The sequence below is a fragment of the Pongo pygmaeus genome, chromosome 4 (genome assembly GCF_028885625.2).
Source record: "Pongo pygmaeus isolate AG05252 chromosome 4, NHGRI_mPonPyg2-v2.0_pri, whole genome shotgun sequence".
In the NCBI taxonomy this organism is placed as follows: Eukaryota; Metazoa; Chordata; class Mammalia; order Primates; family Hominidae; genus Pongo; species Pongo pygmaeus.
In genome coordinates, this window is record NC_072377.2 from 52378764 (window position 1) to 52403116 (window position 24353).

Consider the following 24353-nt stretch of genomic DNA (forward strand, 5'->3'; position numbering starts at 1 on the left):
TCTGCAAGTGTTTATTCAGAGCACCTTGAGGCCTCTGCTGGAAAAGGAAATATCTTCACATAAAAACTGAACAGAAGCATTCTCAGAAACTTCTTTGTGTTGAGTGCATTCAACTCACAGACTTGAACTTACCTACAGAAAGAGCAGTTTTGAAACACTCTTTTGGTAAAATCTGCAAGTGGTTATTTGGAGCACTTCGAGGCCTGTGCTGGGATATGGAATATCCTCACCTAAAAACTACAGAGAAGCATTCTCAGAAAGTTCTTCAGGATGCATTCATTCAACTCACAGAGTTGAACCTTCCTTTTGATAGAAGAGTTTTGAAACACTCTTTTTGTAGAATCTGCAAGAGGATATTTGGAGCGTTTTGAGGCCTATGCTGGAAAAGGAAATATCTTCACATAAAAACTAGACAGAAGCATTCTCAGAAACTTCTGTGTGATGAGTGCATTCAACTCACAGACTTGAACGTTCCTCTTGAAAGAGCAGTTTTGAAACACTCCTTTTGTAGAATCTGCAAGTGTTTATTTGGAGCGCTTTGAGGCCTATGTTGGAAAAGGAAATATCTTCACATAAAAACTAGACAGAAGCATTCTCAGAAACTTCTTTGTGATGAGTGCACTCTACTCACAGTGTTGCAGCTTGCTTTTGATAGAGCAGTTTTGAAACACTCTTTTGGTAGAATCTGCAAGTGGATACTTGGAGCGCTTTGAGGCCTATGCTGGAAAAGGAAATGTCTTCACATAAAAACTAGACAGAAGCATTCCAGGAAACTTCTGTATGATAAGTGCATTCAACTCACAGACTTGAACGTTCCTTTTGATAGAACTCTTTTGAAACACTCCTTTTGTAGAATTTGCAAGTGTTTATTGGGAGCGCTTTGAGGCCTCAGCTGGAAAAGGAAATATCTTCACGTAAGAACTAGACAGAAGCATTCTCAGAAACTTCTTTCCGATGAGTGCATTCAACACACAGACTTGAACCTTGCTTTTGAAAGAGCAGCTTTGAAACACTCTTTTCGTAGAATCTGCAAGTGGATATTTGGAGCGCTTTGAGGCCTATGCTGGGAAATGAAATCTCTTCACCTAAAAACTAGACAGAAGCATTCTGAGAAACTTCTGTGTGATGAGTGCATTCAACTCACAGACTTGAACGTTCCCTTTGATAGAACAGTTTTGAAACACTCCTTTTGTAGAATCTGCAAGTGTTTATTCGGAGCACCTTGAGGCCTATGCTGGAAAAGGAAATATCTTCACATAAAAACTGAACAGAAGCATTCTGAGAAACTTCTTTGTGTTGAGTGCATTCAACTCACAGACTTGAACTTACCTACAGAAAGAGCAGTTTTGAAACACTCTTTTGGTAAAATCTGCAAGTGGTTATTTGGAGCACTTCGAGGCCTGTGCTGGGATATGGAATATCTTCACCTAAAAACTACAGAGAAGCATTCTTAGAAAGTTCTTCATGATGCATTCATTTAACTCACAGAGTGGAACCTTCCTATTGATAGAACAGATTTGAAACACTCTTTTTGTAGAATCTGCAAGAAGATATTTGGAGTGTTTTGAGGCATATGCTGGAAATGGAAATATCGTCACATAAAAACTAGACAGAAGCATTCTCAGAAACTTCTGTGTGATGAGTGCATTCAACTCACAGACTTGAACGTTCCTCTCGAAAGAGCAGTTTGGAGCACTCCTTTTGTAGAATCTGCAAGTGTTTATTTGGAGCTCTTTGAGGCCTATGTTGGAAAAAGAAATATCTTCACATAAAAACTGGACAGAAGCATTCTCAGAAACTTCTTTGTGATGAGTGCATTCTACTCACAGTGTTGAAGCTTGCTTTTGATAGAGCAGTTTTGAAACACTCTTTTGGTAGAATCTGCAAGTGGATATTTGGAGCGCTTTGAGGCCTATGCTGGAAAAGGAAATGTCTTCACAGAAAAACTAGACAGAAGCATTCCAGGAAACTTCTGTATGATAAGTGCATTCAACTCACAGACTTGAACGTTCCTTTTGATAGAACTCTTTTGAAACACTCCTTTTGTAGAATTTGCAAGTGTTTATTTGGAGCGCTTTGTGGCCTCAGCTGGAAAAGGAAATATCTTCACGTAAGAACTAGACAGAAGCATTCTCAGAAACTTCTTTCCGATGAGTGCATTCAACACACAGACTTGAACCTTGCTTTTGAAAGAGCAGCTTTGAAACACTCTTTTCGTAGAATCTGCAAGTGGATATTTGGAGCGCTTTGAGGCCTATGCTGGGAAATGAAATCTCTTCACCTAAAAACTAGACAGAAGCATTCTGAGAAACTTCTGTGTGATGAGTGCATTCAACTCACAGACTTGAACGTTCCCTTTGATAGAACAGTTTTGAAACACTCCTTTTGTAGAATCTGCAAGTGTTTATTCGGAGCACCTTGAGGCCTATGTTGGAAAAGGAAATATCTTCACATAAAAACTAGAGAGAAGGATTCTCAGAAACTTCTTTGCGATGAGTTCATTCAACTCACAGTGTTGAACCTACCAATTGATAGAGAAGTTTGGAAACACTCTTTTTGTAGAATCTGCAAGGGGATATTTGGAGCCGTTTGAGGCCTATGCTGGAAAAGGAAATATCTTCACATAAAAACTGAACAGAAGCATTCTCAGAAACTTCTTTGTGTTGAGTGCATTCAACTCGCAGACTTGAACTTACCTATAGAAAGAGCAGTTTTGAAACACTCCTTTTGTAGAATCTGCAAGTGTTTATTTGGAGCACTTTGAGGCCTATGTTGGAAAAGGAAAGATCTTCATATAGAAACTAGACGGAAGCATTCTCAGAAACTTCTTTGTGATGAGTGCATTCAACTCACAGAATTGAAGCTTCCTTTCGAAAGAGCAGTTTGGAAACACTCTTCTTATAGAATCTGCAAGTTGATATTTGGAGCGCTTTGTGGCCTATGCTGGGAAATGAAATCTCTTCACCTAAAAACTAGACGGAAGCATTCTGAGAATCTTCTTTGTGATGAGTGCATTCAACTCACAGACTTCAACGTTCCTTTTGATAGAACAGTTTTGAAACACTCCTTTTGTAGAATCTGCAAGTGTTTATTCGGAGCACCTTGAGGCCTATGTTGGAAAAGGAAATATCTTCACATAAAAACTAGAGAGAAGGATTCTCAGAAACTTCTTTGTGATGAGTTCATTCAACTCACAGAGTTGAACCTACCAATTGATAGAGAAGTTTGGAAACACTCTTTTTGTGGAATCTGCAAGGGGATATTTGGAGCCGTTTGAGGCCTATGCTGGAAAAGGAAATATCTTCACATAAAAACTGAACAGAAGCATTCTCAGAAACTTCTTTGTGTTGAGTGCATTCAACTCACAGACTTGAACTTACCTATAGAAAGAGCAGTTTTGAAACACTCTTTTGGTAAAATCTGCAAGTGGTTATTTGGAGCACTTCGAGGCCTGTGCTGGGATATGGAATATCCTCACCTAAAAACTACAGAGAAGCATTCTCAGAAAGTTCTTCAGGATGCATTCATTCAACTCACAGAGCTGAACCTTCCTTTTGATAGAAGAGTTTTGAAACACTCTTTTTGTAGAATCTGCAAGAGGATATTTGGAGCGTTTTGAGGCCTATGCTGGAAAAGGAAATATCTTCACATAAAAACTAGACAGAAGCATTCTCAGAAACTTCTGTGTGATGAGTGCATTCAACTCACAGACTTGAACGTTCCTCTCGTAAGAGCAGTTTTGAAACACTCCTTTTGTAGAATCTGCAAGTGTTTAATTGGAGCGCTTTGAGGCCTATGTTGGAAAAGGAAATATCTTCACATAAAAACTAGACAGAAGCATTCTCAGAAACTTCTTTGTGATGAGTGCACTCTACTCACAGTGTTGCAGCTTGCTTTTGATAGAGCAGTTTTGAAACACTCTTTTGGTAGAATCTGCAAGTGGATACTTGGAGCGCTTTGAGGCCTATGCTGGAAAAGGAAATGTCTTCACATAAAAACTAGACAGAAGCATTCCAGGAAACTTCTGTATGATAAGTGCATTCAACTCACAGACTTGAACGTTCCTTTTGATAGAACTCTTTGGAAACACTCCTTTTGTAGAATTTGCAAGTGTTTATTGGGAGCGCTTTGAGGCCTCAGCTGGAAAAGGAAATATCTTCACGTAAGAACTAGACAGAAGCATTCTCAGAAACTTCTTTCTGATGAGTGCATTCAACACACAGACTTGAACCTTGCTTTTGAAAGAGCAGCTTTGAAACACTCTTTTCGTAGAATCTGCAAGTGGATATTTGGAGCGCTTTGAGGCCTATGCTGGGAAATGAAATCTCTTCACCTAAAAACTAGACAGAAGCATTCTGAGAAACTTCTGTGTGATGAGTGCATTCAACTCACAGACTTGAACGTTCCCTTTGATAGAACAGTTTTGAAACACTCCTTTTGTAGAATCTGCAAGTGTTTATTCGGAGCACCTTGAGGCCTATGCTGGAAAAGGAAATATCTTCACATAAAAACTGAACAGAAGCATTCTGAGAAACTTCTTTGTGTTGAGTGCATTCAACTCACAGACTTGAACTTACCTACAGAAAGAGCAGTTTTGAAACACTCTTTTGGTAAAATCTGCAAGTGGTTATTTGGAGCACTTCGAGGCCTGTGCTGGGATATGGAATATCTTCACCTAAAAACTACAGAGAAGCATTCTTAGAAAGTTCTTCATGATGCATTCATTTAACTCACAGAGTGGAACCTTCCTTTTGATAGAACAGATTTGAAACACTCTTTTTGTAGAATCTGCAAGAGGATATTTGGAGTGTTTTGAGGCCTATGCTGGAAATGGAAATATCGTCACATAAAAACTAGACAGAAGCATTCTCAGAAACTTCTGTGTGATGAGTGCATTCAACTCACAGACCTGAACGTTCCTCTCAAAAGAGCAGTTTTGAAACACTCCTTTTGTAGAATCTGCAAGTGTTTATTTGGAGCTCTTTGAGGCCTATGTTGGAAAAAGAAATATCTTCACATAAAAACTGGACAGAAGCATTCTCAGAAACTTCTTTGTGATGAGTGCATTCTACTCACAGTGTTGAAGCTTGCTTTTGATAGAGCAGTTTTGAAACACTCTTTTGGTAGAATCTGCAAGTGGATATTTGGAGCGCTTTGAGGCCTATGCTGGAAAAGGAAATGTCTTCACATAAAAACTAGACAGAAGCATTCCAGGAAACTTCTGTATGATAAGTGCATTCAACTCACAGACTTGAACGTTCCTTTTGATAGAACTCTTTTCAAACACTCCTTTTGTAGAATTTGCAAGTGTTTATTTGGAGCGCTTTGAGGCCTCAGCTGGAAAAGGAAATATCTTCACGTAAGAACTAGACAGAAGCATTCTCAGAAACTTCTTTCCGATGAGTGCATTCAACACACAGACTTGAACCTTGCTTTTGAAAGAGCAGCTTTGAAACACTCTTTTCGTAGAATCTGCAAGTGGATATTTGGAGCGCTTTGAGGCCTATGCTGGGAAATGAAATCTCTTCACCTAAAAACTAGACAGAAGCATTCTGAGAAACTTCTGTGTGATGAGTGCATTCAACTCACAGACTTGAACGTTCCATTTGATAGAACAGTTTTGAAACACTCCTTTTGAAGAATCTGCAAGTGTTTATTCGGAGCACCTTGAGGCCTATGCTGGAATAGGAAATATCTTCACATAAAAACTGAACAGAAGCATTCTGAGAAACTTCTTTGTGTTGAGTGCATTCAACTCACAGACTTGAACTTACCCACAGAAAGAGCAGTTTTGAAACACTCTTTCGGTAAAATCTGCAAGTGGTTATTTGGAGCACTTCGAGGCCTGTGCTGGGATATGGAATATCTTCACCTAAATCTACAGAGAAGCATTCCTAGAAAGTTCTTCATGATGCATTCATTTAACTCACAGAGTGGAACCTTCCTTTTGATAGAACAGATTTGAAACACTCTTTTTGTAGAATCTGCAAGAGGATATTTGGAGTGTTTTGAGGCCAATGCTGGAAATGGAAATATCGTCACATAAAAACTAGACAGAAGCATTCTCAGAAACTTCTGTGTGATGAGTGCATTCAACTCACAGACTTGAACGTTCCTCTCAAAAGAGTAGTTTTGAAACACTCCTTTTGTAGAATCTGCAAGTGTTTATTTGGAGCGCTTTGAGGCCTATGTTGGGAAAAGAAATATCTTCACATAAAAACTGGACAGAAGCATTCTCAGAAACTTCTTTGTGATGAGTGCATTCTACTCACAGTGTTGAAGCTTGCTTTTGATAGAGCAGTTTTGAAACACTCTTTTGGTAGAATCTGCAAGTGGATATTTGGAGCGCTTTGAGGCCTATGCTGGAAAAGGAAATGTCTTCACATAAAAACTAGACAGAAGCATTCCAGGAAACTTCTGTATGATAAGTGCATTCAACTCACAGACTTGAACGTTCCTTTTGATAGAACTCTTTTGAAACACTCCTTTTGTAGAATTTGCAAGTGTTTATTGGGAGCGCTTTGAGGCCTCAGCTGGAAAACGAAATATCTTCACGTAAGAACTAGACAGAAGCATTCTCAGAAACTTCTTTCCGATGAGTGCATTCAACACACAGACTTGAACCTTGCTTTTGAAAGAGCAGCTTTGAAACACTCTTTTCGTAGAATCTGCAAGTGGATATTTGGAGCGCTTTGAGGGCTATGCTGGGAAATGAAATCTCTTCACCTAAAAACTAGACAGAAGCATTCTGAGAAACTTCTGTGTGATGAGTGCATTCAACTCACAGACTTGAACGTTCCCTTTGATAGAACAGTTTTGAAACACTCCTTTTGTAGAATCTGCAAGTGTTTATTCGGAGCACCTTGAGGCCTATGTTGGAAAAGGAAATATCTTCACATAAAAACTAGAGAGAAGGATTCTCAGAAACTTCTTTGTGATGAGTTCATTCAACTCACAGTGTTGAACCTACCAATTGATAGAGAAGTTTGGAAACACTCTTTTTGTAGAATCTGCAAGGGGATATTTGGAGCCGTTTGAGGCCTATGCTGGAAAAGGAAATATCTTCACATAAAAACTGAACAGAAGCATTCTCAGAAACTTCTTTGTGTTGAGTGCATTCAACTCGCAGACTTGAACTTACCTATAGAAAGAGCAGTTTTGAAACACTCCTTTTGTAGAATCTGCAAGTGTTTATTTGGAGCACTTTGAGGCCTATGTTGGAAAAGGAAAGATCTTCATATAGAAACTAGACGGAAGCATTCTCAGAAACTTCTTTGTGATGAGTGCATTCAACTCACAGAATTGAAGCTTCCTTTCGAAAGAGCAGTTTGGAAACACTCTTCTTATAGAATCTGCAAGTGGATATTTGGAGCGCTTTGAGGCCTATGCTGGAAAAGGAAATGTCTTCACATAAAAACTAGACAGAAGCATTCCAGGAAACTTCTGTATGATAAGTGCATTCAACTCACAGACTTGAACGTTCCTTTTGATAGAACTCTTTTGAAACACTCCTTTTGTAGAATTTGCAAGTGTTTATTTGGAGCGCTTTGAGGCCTCAGCTGGAAAAGGAAATATCTTCACGTAAGAACTAGACAGAAGCATTCTCAGAAACTTCTTTCCGATGAGTGCATTCAACACACAGACTTGAACCTTGCTTTTGAAAGAGCAGCTTTGAAACACTCTTTTCGTAGAATCTGCAAGTGGATATTTGGAGCGCTTTGAGGCCTATGCTGGGAAATGAAATCTCTTCACCTAAAAACTAGACAGAAGCATTCTGAGAAACTTCTGTGTGATGAGTGCATTCAACTCACAGACTTGAACGTTCCCTTTGATAGAACAGTTTTGAAACACTCCTTTTGTAGAATCTGCAAGTGTTTATTCGGAGCACCTTGAGGCCTATGCTGGAAAAGGAAATATCTTCACATAAAAACTGAACAGAAGCATTCTGAGAAACTTCTTTGTGTTGAGTGCATTCAACTCACAGACTTGAACTTACCTACAGAAAGAGCAGTTTTGAAACACTCTTTTGGTAAAATCTGCAAGTGGTTATTTGGAGCACTTCGAGGCCTGTGCTGGGATATGGAATATCTTCACCTAAAAACTACAGAGAAGCATTCTTAGAAAGTTCTTCATGATGCATTCATTTAACTCACAGAGTGGAACCTTCCTTTTGATAGAACAGATTTGAAACACTCTTTTTGTAGAATCTGCAAGAAGATATTTGGAGTGTTTTGAGGCCTGTGCTGGAAATGGAAATATCTTCACATAAAAACTAGACAGAAGCATTCTCAGAAACTTCTGTGTGATGAGTGCATTCAACTCACAGACTTGAACGTTCCTCTCAAAAGAGCAGTTTTGAAACACTCCTTTTGTAGAATCTGCAAGTGTTTATTTGGAGCTCTTTGAGGCCTATGTTGGAAAAAGAAATATCTTCACATAAAAACTGGACAGAAGCATTCTCAGAAACTTCTTTGTGATGAGTGCATTCTACTCACAGTGTTGAAGCTTGCTTTTGATAGAGCAGTTTTGAAACACTCTTTTGGTAGAATCTGCAAGTGGATATTTGGAGCGCTTTGAGGCCTATGCTGGAAAAGGAAATGTCTTCACATAAAAACTAGACAGAAGCATTCCAGGAAACTTCTGTATGATAAGTGCATTCAACTCACAGACTTGAACGTTCCTTTTGATAGAACTCTTTTGAAACACTCCTTTTGTAGAATTTGCAAGTGTTTATTTGGAGCGCTTTGAGGCCTCAGCTGGAAAAGGAAATATCTTCACGTAAGAACTAGACAGAAGCATTCTCAGAAACTTCTTTCCGATGAGTGCATTCAACACACAGACTTGAACCTTGCTTTTGAAAGAGCAGCTTTGAAACACTCTTTTCGTAGAATCTGCAAGTGGATATTTGGAGCGCTTTGAGGCCTATGCTGGGAAATGAAATCTCTTCACCTAAAAACTAGACAGAAGCATTCTGAGAAACTTCTGTGTGATGAGTGCATTCAACTCACAGACTTGAACGTTCCCTTTGATAGAACAGTTTTGAAACACTCCTTTTGTAGAATCTGCAAGTGTTTATTCGGAGCACCTTGAGGCCTATGTTGGAAAAGGAAATATCTTCACATAAAAACTAGAGAGAAGGATTCTCAGAAACTTCTTTGTGATGAGTTCATTCAACTCACAGTGTTGAACCTACCAATTGATAGAGAAGTTTGGAAACACTCTTTTTGTAGAATCTGCAAGGGGATATTTGGAGCCGTTTGAGGCCTATGCTGGAAAAGGAAATATCTTCACATAAAAACTGAACAGAAGCATTCTCAGAAACTTCTTTGTGTTGAGTGCATTCAACTCGCAGACTTGAACTTACCTATAGAAAGAGCAGTTTTGAAACACTCCTTTTGTAGAATCTGCAAGTGTTTATTTGGAGCACTTTGAGGCCTATGTTGGAAAAGGAAAGATCTTCATATAGAAACTAGACGGAAGCATTCTCAGAAACTTCTTTGTGATGAGTGCATTCAACTCACAGAATTGAAGCTTCCTTTCGAAAGAGCAGTTTGGAAACACTCTTCTTATAGTATCTGTAAGTGGATATTTGGAGCGCTTTGTGGCCTATGCTGGGAAATGAAATCACTTCACCTAAAAACTAGACGGAAGCATTCTGAGAATCTTCTTTGCGATGAGTGCATTCAACTCACAGACTTCAACGTTCCTTTTGATAGAACAGTTTTGAAACACTCCTTTTGTAGAATCTGCAAGTGTTTATTCGGAACACCTTGAGGCCTATGTCGGAAAAGGAAATATCTTCACATAAAAACTAGAGAGAAGGATTCTCAGAAACTTCTTTGTGATGAGTTCATTCAACTCACAGAGTTGAACCTACCAATTGATAGAGAAGTTTGGAAACACTCTTTTTGTAGAATCTGCAAGTGGATATTTGGAGCCGTTTGAGGCCTATGCTGGAAAAGGAAATATCTTCACATAAAAACTGAACAGAAGCATTCTCAGAAACTTCTTTGTGTTGAGTGCATTCAACTCACAGACTTGAACTTACCTATAGAAAGAGCAGTTTTGAAACACTCTTTTGGTAAAATCTGCAAGTGGTTATTTGGAGCACTTCGAGGCCTGTGCTGGGATATGGAATATCTTCACCTAAAAACTACAGAGAAGCATTCTCAGAAAGTTCTTCAGGATGCATTCATTCAACTCACAGAGTTGAACCTTCCTTTTGATAGAAGAGTTTTGAAACACTCTTTTTGTAGAATCTGCAAGAGGATATTGGGAGCGTTTTGAGGCCTATGCTGGAAAAGGAAATATCTTCACATAAAAACTAGACAGAAGCATTCTCAGAAACTTCTGTGTGATGAGTGCATTCAACTCACAGACTTGAACGTTCCTCTCGAAAGAGCAGTTTTGAAACACTCCTTTTGTAGAATCTGCAAGTGTTTATTTGGAGCGCTTTGAGGCCTATGTTGGAAAAGGAAATATCTTCACATAAAAACTAGACAGAAGCATTCTCAGAAACATCTTTGTGATGAGTGCACTCTACTCACAGTGTTGCAGCTTGCTTTTATAGAGCAGTTTTGAAACACTCTTTTGGTAGAATCTGCAAGTGGATACTTGGAGCGCTTTGAGGCCTATGCTGGAAAAGGAAATGTCTTCACATAAAAACTAGACAGAAGCATTCCAGGAAACTTCTGTATGATAAGTGCATTCAACTCACAGACTTGAACGTTCCTTTTGATAGAACTCTTTTGAAACACTCCTTTTGTAGAATTTGCAAGTGTTTATTGGGAGCGCTTTGAGGCCTCAGCTGGAAAAGGAAATATCTTCACGTAAGAACTAGACAGAAGCATTCTCAGAAACTTCTTTCTGATGAGTGCATTCAACACACAGACTTGAACCTTGCTTTTGAAAGAGCAGCTTTGAAACACTCTTTTCGTAGAATCTGCAAGTGGATATTTGGAGCGCTTTGAGGCCTATGCTGGGAAATGAAATCTCTTCACCTAAAAACTAGACAGAAGCATTCTGAGAAACTTCTGTGTGATGAGTGCATTCAACTCACAGACTTGAACGTTCCCTTTGATAGAACAGTTTTGAAACACTCCTTTTGTAGAATCTGCAAGTGTTTATTCGGAGCACCTTGAGGCCTATGCTGGAAAAGGAAATATCTTCACATAAAAACTGAACAGAAGCATTCTGAGAAACTTCTTTGTGTTGAGTGCATTCAACTCACAGACTTGAACTTACCTACAGAAAGAGCAGTTTTGAAACACTCTTTTGGTAAAATCTGCAAGTGGTTATTTGGAGCACTTCGAGGCCTGTGCTGGGATATGGAATATCTTCACCTAAAAACTACAGAGAAGCATTCTTAGAAAGTTCTTCATGATGCATTCATTTAACTCACAGAGTGGAACCTTCCTTTTGATAGAACAGATTTGAAACACTCTTTTTGTAGAATCTGCAAGAGGATATTTGGAGTGTTTTGAGGCCTATGCTGGAAATGGAAATATCGTCACATAAAAACTAGACAGAAGCATTCTCAGAAACTTCTGTGTGATGAGTGCATTCAACTCACAGACCTGAACGTTCCTCTCAAAAGAGCAGTTTTGAAACACTCCTTTTGTAGAATCTGCAAGTGTTTATTTGGAGCTCTTTGAGGCCTATGTTGGAAAAAGAAATATCTTCACATAAAAACTGGACAGAAGCATTCTCAGAAACTTCTTTGTGATGAGTGCATTCTACTCACAGTGTTGAAGCTTGCTTTTGATAGAGCAGTTTTGAAACACTCTTTTGGTAGAATCTGCAAGTGGATATTTGGAGCGCTTTGAGGCCTATGCTGGAAAAGGAAATGTCTTCACATAAAAACTAGACAGAAGCATTCCAGGAAACTTCTGTATGATAAGTGCATTCAACTCACAGACTTGAACGTTCCTTTTGATAGAACTCTTTTGAAACACGCCTTTTGTAGAATTTGCAAGTGTTTATTTGGAGCGCTTTGAGGCCTCAGCTGGAAAAGGAAATATCTTCACGTAAGAACTAGACAGAAGCATTCTCAGAAACTTCTTTCCGATGAGTGCATTCAACACACAGACTTGAACCTTGCTTTTGAAAGAGCAGCTTTGAGACACTCTTTTCGTAGAATCTGCAAGGGGATATTTGGAGCGTTTTGAGGCCTATGCTGGAAAAGGAAATATCTTCACCTAAAAACTAGGCAGAAGCGTTCTCAGAAACTTCTGTGTGATGAGTGCATTCAACTCACAGACTTGAACGTTCCATTTGATAGAACAGTTTTGAAACACTCCTTTTGAAGAATCTGCAAGTGTTTATTCGGAGCACCTTGAGGCCTATGCTGGAATAGGAAATATCTTCACATAAAAACTGAACAGAAGCATTCTGAGAAACTTCTTTGTGTTGAGTGCATTCAACTCACAGACTTGAACTTACCTACAGAAAGAGCAGTTTTGAAACACTCTTTCGGTAAAATCTGCAATTGGTTATTTGGAGCACTTCGAGGCCTGTGCTGGGATATGGAATATCTTCACCTAAAAACTACAGAGAAGCATTCCTAGAAAGTTCTTCATGATGCATTCATTTAACTCACAGAGTGGAACCTTCCTTTTGATAGAACAGATTTGAAACACTCTTTTTGTAGAATCTGCAAGAGGATATTTGGAGTGTTTTGAGGCCAATGCTGGAAATGGAAATATCGTCACATAAAAACTAGACAGAGGCATTCTCAGAAACTTCTGTGTGATGAGTGCATTCAACTCACAGACTTGAACGTTCCTCTCAAAAGAGTAGTTTTGAAACACTCCTTTTGTAGAATCTGCAAGTGTTTATTTGGAGCGCTTTGAGGCCTATGTTGGGAAAAGAAATATCTTCACATAAAAACTGGACAGAAGCATTCTCAGAAACTTCTTTGTGATGAGTGCATTCTACTCACAGTGTTGAAGCTTCCTTTTGATAGAGCAGTTTTGAAACACTCTTTTGGTAGAATCTGCAAGTGGATATTTGGAGCGCTTTGAGGCCTATGCTGGAAAAGGAAATGTCTTCACATAAAAACTAGACAGAAGCATTCCAGGAAACTTCTGTATGATAAGTGCATTCAACTCACAGACTTGAACGTTCCTTTTGATAGAACTCTTTTGAAACACTCCTTTTGTAGAATTTGCAAGTGTTTATTTGGAGCGCTTTGAGGCCTCAGCTGGAAAAGGAAATATCTTCACGTAAGAACTAGACAGAAGCATTCTCAGAAACTTCTTTCCGATGAGTGCATTCAACACACAGACTTGAACCTTGCTTTTGAAAGAGCAGCTTTGAAACACTCTTTTCGTAGAATCTGCAAGTGGATATTTGTAGCGCTTTGAGGGCTATGCTGGGAAATGAAATCTCTTCACCTAAAAACTAGACAGAAGCATTCTGAGAAACTTCTGTGTGATGAGTGCATTCAACTCACAGACTTGAACGTTCCCTTTGATAGAACAGTTTTGAAACACTCCTTTTGTAGAATCTGCAAGTGTTTATTCGGAGCACCTTGAGGCCTATGTTGGAAAAGGAAATATCTTCACATAAAAACTAGAGAGAAGGATTCTCAGAAACTTCTTTGTGATGAGTTCATTCAACTCACAGTGTTGAACCTACCAATTGATAGAGAAGTTTGGAAACACTCTTTTTGTAGAATCTGCAAGGGGATATTTGGAGCCGTTTGAGGCCTATGCTGGAAAAGGAAATATCTTCACATAAAAACTGAACAGAAGCATTCTCAGAAACTTCTTTGTGTTGAGTGCATTCAACTCGCAGACTTGAACTTACCTATAGAAAGAGCAGTTTTGAAACACTCCTTTTGTAGAATCTGCAAGTGTTTATTTGGAGCACTTTGAGGCCTATGTTGGAAAAGGAAAGATCTTCATATAGAAACTAGACGGAAGCAGTCTCAGAAACTTCTTTGTGATGAGTGCATTCAACTCACAGAATTGAAGCTTCCTTTCGAAAGAGCAGTTTGGAAACACTCTTCTTATAGAATCTGTAAGTGGATATTTGGAGCGCTTTGTGGCCTATGCTGGGAAATGAAATCACTTCACCTAAAAACTAGACGGAAGCATTCTGAGAATCTTCTTTGCGATGAGTGCATTCAACTCACAGACTTCAACGTTCCTTTTGATAGAACAGTTTTGAAACACTCCTTTTGTAGAATCTGCAAGTGTTTATTCGGAGCACCTTGAGGCCTATGTCGGAAAAGGAAATATCTTCACATAAAAACTAGAGAGAAGGATTCTCAGAAACTTCTTTGTGATGAGTTCATTCAACTCACAGAGTTGAACCTACCAATTGATAGAGAAGTTTGGAAACACTCTTTTTGTAGAATCTGCAAGTGGATATTTGGAGCCGTTTGAGGCCTATGCTGGAAAAGGAAATATCTTCACATAAAAACTGAACAGAAGCATTCTCAGAAACTTCTTTGTGTTGAGTGCATTCAACTCACAGACTTGAACTTACCTATAGAAAGAGCAGTTTTGAAACACTCTTTTGGTAAAATCTGCAAGTGGTTATTTGGAGCACTTCGAGGCCTGTGCTGGGATATGGAATATCTTCACCTAAAAACTACAGAGAAGCATTCTCAGAAAGTTCTTCAGGATGCATTCATTCAACTCACAGAGTTGAACCTTCCTTTTGATAGAAGAGTTTTGAAAGACTCTTTTTGTAGAATCTGCAAGAGGATATTGGGAGCGTTTTGAGGCCTATGCTGGAAAAGGAAATATCTTCACATAAAAACTAGACAGAAGCATTCTCAGAAACTTCTGTGTGATGAGTGCATTCAACTCACAGACTTGAACGTTCCTCTCGAAAGAGCAGTTTTGAAACACTCCTTTTGTAGAATCTGCAAGTGTTTATTTGGAGCGCTTTGAGGCCTATGTTGGAAAAGGAAATATCTTCACATAAAAACTAGACAGAAGCATTCTCAGAAACTTCTTTGTGATGAGTGCACTCTACTCACAGTGTTGAAGCTTGCTTTTGATAGAGCAGTTTTGAAACACTCTTTTGGTAGAATCTGCAAGTGGATACTTGGAGCGCTTTGAGGCCTATGCTGGAAAAGGAAATGTCTTCACATAAAAACTAGACAGAAGCATTCCAGGAAACTTCTGTATGATAAGTGCATTCAACTCACAGACTTGAACGTTCCTTTTGATAGAACTCTTTTGAAACACTCCTTTTGTAGAATTTGCAAGTGTTTATTGGGAGCGCTTTGAGGCCTCAGCTGGAAAAGGAAATATCTTCACGTAAGAACTAGACAGAAGCATTCTCAGAAACTTCTTTCTGATGAGTGCATTCAACACACAGACTTGAACCTTGCTTTTGAAAGAGCAGCTTTGAAACACTCTTTTCGTAGAATCTGCAAGTGGATATTTGGAGCGCTTTGAGGCCTATGCTGGGAAATGAAATCTCTTCACCTAAAAACTAGACAGAAGCATTCTGAGAAACTTCTGTGTGATGAGTGCATTCAACTCACAGACTTGAACGCTCCCTTTGATAGAACAGTTTTGAAACACTCCTTTTGTAGAATCTGCAAGTGTTTATTCAGAGCACCTTGAGGCCTATGCTGGAAAAGGAAATATCTTCACATAAAAACTGAATAGAAGCATTCTCAGAAACTTCTTTGTGTTGAGTGCATTCAACTCACAGACTTGAACTTACCTACAGAAAGAGCAGTTTTGAAACACTCTTTTGGTAAAATCTGCAAGTGGTTATTTGGAGCACTTCGAGGCCTGTGCTGGGATATGGAATATCTTCACCTAAAAACTACAGAGAAGCATTCTTAGAAAGTTCTTCATGATGCATTCATTTAACTCACAGAGTGGAACCTTCCTTTTGATAGAACAGATTTGAAACACTCTTTTTGTAGAATCTGCAAGAAGATATTTGGAGTGTTTTGAGGCCTATGCTGGAAATGGAAATACCTTCACATAAAAACTAGACAGAAGCATTCTCAGAAACTTCTGTGTGATGAGTGCATTCAACTCACAGACTTGAACGTTCCTCTGAAAAGAGCAGTTTTGAAACACTCCTTTTGTAGAATCTGCAAGTGTTTATTTGGAGCTCTTTGAGGCCTATGTTGGAAAAAGAAATATCTTCACATAAAAACTGGACAGAAGCATTCTCAGAAACTTCTTTGTGATGAGTGCATTCTACTTACAGTGTTGAAGCTTGCTTTTGATAGAGCAGTTTTGAAACACTCTTTTGGTAGAATCTGCAAGTGGATATTTGGAGCGCTTTGAGGCCTATGCTGGAAAAGGAAATGTCTTCACATAAAAACTAGACAGAAGCATTCCAGGAAACTTCTGTATGATAAGTGCATTCAACTCACAGACTTGAACGTTCCTTTTGATAGAACTCTTTTGAAACACTCCTTTTGTAGAATTTGCAAGTGTTTATTTGGAGCGCTTTGAGGCCTCAGCTGGAAAAGGAAATATCTTCACGTAAGAACTAGACAGAAGCATTCTCAGAAACTTCTTTCCAATGAGTGCATTCAACACACAGACTTGAACCTTGCTTTTGAAAGAGCAGCTTTGAAACACTCTTTTCGTAGAATCTGCAAGTGGATATTTGGAGCGCTTTGAGGCCTATGCTGGGAAATGAAATCTCTTCACCTAAAAACTAGACAGAAGCATTCTGAGAAACTTCTGTGTGATGAGTGCATTCAACTCACAGACTTGAACGTTCCCTTTGATAGAACAGTTTTGAAACACTCCTTTTGTAGAATCTGCAAGTGTTTATTCGGAGCACCTTGAGGCCTATGTTGGAAAAGGAAATATCTTCACATAAAAACTAGAGAGAAGGATTCTCAGAAACTTCTTTGTGATGAGTTCACTCAACTCACAGTGTTGAACCTACCAATTGATAGAGAAGTTTGGAAACACTCTTTTTGTAGAATCTGCAAGGGGATATTTGGAGCCGTTTGAGGCCTATGCTGGAAAAGGAAATATCTTCACATAAAAACTGAACAGAAGCATTCTCAGAAACTTCTTTGTGTTGAGTGCATTCAACTCACAGACTTGAACTTACCTATAGAAAGAGCAGTTTTGAAACACTCCTTTTGTAGAATCTGCAAGTGTTTATTTGGAGCACTTTGAGGCCTATGTTGGAAAAGGAAAGATCTTCATATAGAAACTAGACGGAAGCATTCTCAGAAACTTCTTTGTGATGAGTGCATTCAACTCACAGAATTGAAGCTTCCTTTCGAAAGAGCAGTTTGGAAACACTCTTCTTATAGAATCTGCAAGTTGATATTTGGAGCGCTTTGTGGCCTATGCTGGGAAATGAAATCTCTTCACCTAAAAACTAGACGGAAGCATTCTGAGAATCTTCTTTGTGATGAGTGCATTCAACTCACAGACTTCAACGTTCCTTTTGATAGAACAGTTTTGAAACACTCCTTTTGTAGAATCTGCAAGTGTTCATTCGGAGCACCTTGAGGCCTATGTTGGAAAAGGAAATATCTTCACATAAAAACTAGAGAGAAGGATTCTCAGAAACTTCTTTGTGATGAGTTCATTCAACTCACAGAGTTGAACCTACCAATTGATAGAGAAGTTTGGAAACACTCTTTTTGTAGAATCTGCAAGGGGATATTTGGAGCCGTTTGAGGCCTATGCTGGAAAAGGAAATATCTTCAAATAAAAACTGAACAGAAGCATTCTCAGAAACTTCTTTGTGTTGAGTGCATTCAACTCACAGACTTGAACTTACCTATAGAAAGAGCAGTTTTGAAACACTCTTTTGGTAAAATCTGCAAGTGGTTATTTGGAGCACTTCGAGGCCTGTGCTGGGATATGGAATATCCTCACCTAAAAACTACAGAGAAGCATTCTCAGAAAGTTCTTCAGGATGCATTCATTCAACTCACAGAGTTGAACCTTCCTTTTGATAGAAGAGTTTTGAAACTCTCTTTTTGTAGAATCTGCAAGAGGATATTTGGAGCGTTTTGAGGCCTATGCTGGAAAAGGAAATATCTTCACATAAAAACTAGACAGAAGCATTCTCAGAAACTTCTGTGTGATGAGTGCATTCAACTCACAGACTTGAACGTTCCTCTCGAAAGAGCAGTTTTGAAACACTCCTTTTGTAGAATCTGCAAGTGTTTATTTGGAGCGCTTTGAGGCCTATGTTGGAAAAGGAAATATCTTCACATAAAAACTAGACAGAAGCATTCTCAGAAACTTCTTTGTGATGAGTGCACTCTACTCACAGTGTTGCAGCTTGCTTTTATAGAGCAGTTTTGAAACACTCTTTTGGTAGAATCTGCAAGTGGATACTTGGAGCGCTTTGAGGCCTATGCTGGAAAAGGAAATGTCTTCACATAAAAACTAGACAGAAGCATTCCAGGAAACTTCTGTATGATAAGTGCATTCAACTCACAGACTTGAACGTTCCTTTTGATAGAACTCTTTTGAAACACTCCTTTTGTAGAATTTGCAAGTGTTTATTGGGAGCGCTTTGAGGCCTCAGCTGGAAAAGGAAATATCTTCACGTAAGAACTAGACAGAAGCATTCTCAGAAACTTCTTTCTGATGAGTGCATTCAACACACAGACTTGAACCTTGCTTTTGAAAGAGCAGCTTTGAAACACTCTTTTCGTAGAATCTGCAAGTGGATATTTGGAGCGCTTTGAGGCCTATGCTGGGAAATGAAATCTCTTCACCTAAAAACTAGACAGAAGCATTCTGAGAAACTTCTGTGTGATGAGTGCATTCAACTCACAGACTTGAACGTTCCCTTTGATAGAACAGTTTTGAAACACTCCTTTTGTAGAATCTGCAAGTGTTTATTCGGAGCACCTTGAGGCCTATGCTGGAAAAGGAAATATCTTCACATAAAAACTGAACAGAAGCATTCTGAGAAACTTCTTTGTGTTGAGTGCATTCAACTCACAGACTTGAACTTACCTACAGAAAGAGCAGTTTTGAAACACTCTTTTGGTAAAATCTGCAAGTGGTTATTTGGAGCACTTCGAGGCCTGTGCTGGGATATGGAATATCTTCACCTAAAAACTACAGAGAAGCATTCTTAGAAAGTTCTTCATGATGCATTCATTTAACTCACAGAGTGGAACCTTCCTTTTGATAGAACAGATTTGAAACACTCTTTTTGTAGAATCTGCAAGAGGATATTTGGAGTGTTTTGAGGCCTATGCTGGAAATGGAAATATCGTCACATAAAAACTAGACAGAAGCATTCTCAGAAACTTCTGTGTGATGAGTGCATTCAACTCACAGACCTGAACGTTCCTCTCAAAAGAGCAGTTTTGAAACACTCCTTTTGTAGAATCTGCAAGTGTTTATTTGGAGCTCTTTGAGGCCTATGTTGGAAAAAGAAATATCTTCACATAAAAACTGGACAGAAGCATTCTCAGAAACTTCTTTGTGATGAGTGCATTCTACTCACAGTGTTGAAGCTTGCTTTTGATAGAGCAGTTTTGAAACACTCTTTTGGTAGAATCTGCAAGTGGATATTTGGAGCGCTTTGAGGCCTATGCTGGAAAAGGAAATGTCTTCACATAAAAACTAGACAGAAGCATTCCAGGAAACTTCTGTATGATAAGTGCATTCAACTCACAGACTTGAACGTTCCTTTTGATAGAACTCTTTTGAAACACTCCTTTTGTAGAATTTGCAAGTGTTTATTTGGAGCGCTTTGAGGCCTCAGCTGGAAAAGGAAATATCTTCACGTAAGAACTAGACAGAAGCATTCTCAGAAACTTCTTTCCAATGAGTGCATTCAACACACAGACTTGAACCTTGCTTTTGAAAGAGCAGCTTTGAAACACTCTTTTCGTAGAGTCTGCAAGTGGATATTTGGAGCGTTTTGAGGCCTATGCTGGAAAAGGAAATATCTTCACCTAAAAACTAGACAGAAGCATTCTCAGAAACTTCTGTGTGATGAGTGCATTCAACTCACAGACTTGAACGTTCCATTTGATAGAACAGTTTTGAAACACTCCTTTTGAAGAATCTGCAAGTGTTTATTCGGAGCACCTTGAGGCCTATGCTGGAATAGGAAATATCTTCACATAAAAACTGAACAGAAGCATTCTGAGAAACTTCTTTGTGTTGAGTGCATTCAACTCACAGAATTGAAGCTTCCTTTCGAAAGAGCAGTTTGGAAACACTCTTCTTATAGAATCTGTAAGTGGATATTTGGAGCGCTTTGTGGCCTATGCTGGGAAATGAAATCACTTCACCTAAAAACTAGACGGAAGCATTCTGAAAATCTTCTTTGCGATGAGTGCATTCAACTCACAGACTTCAACGTTCCTTTTGATAGAACAGTTTTGAAACACTCCTTTTGTAGAATCTGCAAGTGTTTATTCGGAGCACCTTGAGGCCTATGTCGGAAAAGGAAATATCTTCACATAAAAACTAGAGAGAAGGATTCTCAGAAACTTCTTTGTGATGAGTTCATTCAACTCACAGAGTTGAACCTACCAATTGATAGAGAAGTTTGGAAACACTCTTTTTGTAGAATCTGCAAGTGGATATTTGGAGCCGTTTGAGGCCTATGCTGGAAAAGGAAATATCTTCACATAAAAACTGAACAGAAGCATTCTCAGAAACTTCTTTGTGTTGAGTGCATTCAACTCACAGACTTGAACTTACCTATAGAAAGAGCAGTTTTGAAACACTCTTTTGGTAAAATCTGCAAGTGGTTATTTGGAGCACTTCGAGGCCTGTGCTGGGATATGGAATATCTTCACCTAAAAACTACAGAGAAGCATTCCCAGAAAGTTCTTCAGGATGCATTCATTCAACTCACAGAGTTGAACCTTCCTTTTGATAGAAGAGTTTTGAAACACTCTTTTTGTAGAATCTGCAAGAGGATATTTGGAGCGTTTTGAGGCCTATGCTGGAAAAGGAAATATCTTCACATAAAAACTAGACAGAAGCATTCTGAGAAACTTCTTTGTGTAGAGTGCATTCAACTCACAGACTTGAACGTTCCTCTCGAAAGAGCAGTTTTGAAACACTCTTTTGGTAAAATCTGCAAGTGGTTATTTGGAGCACTTCGAGGCCTGTGCTGTGATATGGAATATCTTCACCTAAAAACTACAGAGAAGCATTCTTAGAAAGTTCTTCATGATGCATTCATTTAACTCACGGAGTGGAACCTTCCTTTTGATAGAACAGATTTGAAACACTCTTTTTGTAGAATCTGCAAGAAGATAGTTGGAGTGTTTTGAGGCCTATGCTGGAAATGGAAATATCTTCACATAAAAACTAGACAGAAGCATTCTCAGAAACTTCTGTGTGATGAGTGCATTCAACTCACAGACTTGAACGTTCCTCTCAAAAGAGCAGTTTTGAAACACTCCTTTTGTAGTATCTGCAAGTGTTTATTTGGAGCGCTTTGAGGCCTATGTTGGCAAAAGAAATATCTTCACATAAAAACTGGACAGAAGCATTCTCAGAAACTTCTTTGTGATGAGTGCATTCTACTCACAGTGTTGAAGCTTGCTTTTGATAGAGCAGTTTTGAAACACTCTTTTGGTAGAATCTGCAAGTGGATATTTGGAGCGCTTTGAGGCCTATGCTGGAAAAGGAAATGTCTTCACATAAAAACTAGACAGAAGCATTCCAGGAAACTTCTGTATGATAAGTGCATTCAACTCACAGACTTGAACGTTCCTTTTGATAGAACTCTTTTGAAACACTCCTTTTGTAGAATTTGCAAGTGTTTATTTGGAGCGCTTTGAGGCCTCAGCTGGAAAAGGAAATATCTTCACGTAAGAACTAGACAGAAGCATTCTCAGAAAGTTCTTTCCAATGAGTGCATTCAACACACAGACTTGAACCTTGCTTTTGAAAGAGCAGCTTTGAAACACTCTTTTCGTAGAATCTGCAAGTGGATATTTGGAGCGCTTTGAGGCCTATGCTGGGAAATGAAATCTCTTCACCTAAAAACTAGACAGAAGCATTCTGAGAAACTTCTGTGTGATGAGTGCATTCAACTCACAGACTTGAACGTTCCCTTTGATAGAACAGTTTTGAAACACTCCTTTTGTAGAATCTGCAAGTGTTTATTCGGAGCACCTTGAGGCCTATGTTGGAAAAGGAAATATCTTCACATAAAAACTAGAGAGAAGGATTCTCAGAAACTTCTTTGTGATGAGTTCATTCAACTCACAGAGTTGAACCTACCAATTAATAGAGAAGTTTGGAAACACTCTTTTTGTAGAATCTGCAAGGGGATATTTGGAGCCGTTTGAGGCCTATGCTGGAAAAGGAAATATCTTCACATAAAAACTGAACAGAAGCATTCTCAGAAACTTCTTTGTGTTGAGTGCATTCAACTCGCAGATTTGAACTAACCTATAGAAAGAGCAGTTTTGAAACACTCCTTTTGTAGAATCTGCAAGTGTTTATTTGGAGCACTTTGAGGCCTATGTTGGAAAAGGAAAGATCTTCATATAGAAACTAGACGGAAGCATTCTCAGAAACTTCTTTGTGATGAGTGCATTCAACACACAGACTTGAACCTTGCTTTTGAAAGAGCAGCTTTGAAACACTCTTTTCGTAGAATCTGCAAGTGGATATTTGGATCGCTTTGAGGCCTATGTTGGAAAAGGACATATCTTCACATCAAAAGTAGACAGACGCATTCTCAGAAACTTCTTTGTGATGAGTGCATTGAACTCCCAGAGTTGAACCTACCTATTGATAGAGAAGTTTTGCAACACCCTTTTTGTAGAATCTGCAAGTGAATATTTGGCGCGATTTGAGGCCTAGGCTGGAAATGGAAATATCTTCACATGAAAACTAGACAGATGAATTCTCAGAAACGTCTTTGTGATGAGTGCATTCAACTCACAGACTTGAAGCTTCCTTTTGAAAGAGCAGTTTCGAAACACTCTTTTTGTAGAATCTGCAAGTGGATATTTGGAGCGCTTTGAGGGCTATGCTGGAAAAGTTAATATCTTCACCTGAAAACTAGACAGAAACATACTCAGAAACTTCTTTGTGATGTGTGCATTGAACTCACAGAGTTGAACCTTTCTTTTGATACAGAAGTTTTGAAACACTCTTTTCGTAGAATCTTCAAGTGGATGTATGGAGTGCTTTGAGGCCTACGCTGGAAAAGGAAATGTCTTCACGTAGAAACTAGACAAAAGCATTCTCAGAAAGTTCCCTGTGCTTTGTGCATTCAACTCACAGAGCTGAACATTCCCTTTGATAGAGCAGTTTTGAAACACTCTTTTTGTAGAATCTGCAAGTGGATATTTGGAGCGCTTTGAGGTCTATGCTGCCAAAGGAAATATCATTGCACCAAAAGTAGACGGAAGCGTTCTCAGAAACTTCTTTGTGATGAGTGCATTCAACTCGCAGGGTTGAACCTTCCTGTCGATAGAGCAGTTTTGAAACACTGTTTTTGTAGAATCCGCAAGTGGGCATTTGGAGCTTTTTGAGGCTTATGCTGGAAAAGGAAATATCTTCATCTACAAACTAGACAGAAGCATTCTCAGAAACTTCTTTGTCATGTGGGGATTGAACTCACAGAGTTGAACACTCCTTTTCATAGAGCAGTTTTGCAACACTCTTTTTGTGGAAAGTGCAAGTGGCTATTTGGTGCGATGGCGGCATCTAGTGGATAAGGAAATACATTCAGATGAAAACAAGATACAACCATTCTCAGAAACTTCTTTGGGATGACTGCATTCTACTCACAGAGTTGAACCTTCCTTTTGATAGAACACTTTTGAAACACTCTTTTTGTGGAATCTGCAAGTGGCTGTTTGGAGCGCTTTGAGGCCTATGCTGGAAAAGGAAATATCTTCACATAAAACCTAGACAGAAGTATTCCCAGAAAGTTTTTCCGATGTGCGCATTCAACTCACCGAGTTGAACCTTCCTTTAGATAGAGCAGTTTTGAAACACTCTTTTTGTAGTATCTGCGAGTGGATATTTGGAGTGCTTTGAGTGCTACACTGCAAAAGCAAATATCTTCACTTAGAATCTAGACAGAAGAATTCTCAGAGACTTCCCTGTGCTTTGTGCATTCAACTCACAGAGTTGAACCTTCCTTTCGATGGAACAGTTTGGAAACACTCTCGTGGTAGAATCTGCAAGTCGATATTTGGAACGTTTGGAGGCCTATCCTGGGAAAGGAAATATCTTCCCATCAAAACTAGATAGAAGCATTCTCAGAAACTTCTTTGTGATGTGCGCATTCAAGTCACAGAGTTGAAGCTTCCTTTTGATATAGCAGTTTTGAACCACTCTTTTAGTAGAATCTGCAAGTGGATGTTTGGAGAGCTAAGAGGCCAACAGTGGAAAAGGAAATATCTTCACGTAAAAACTAGACGGAAG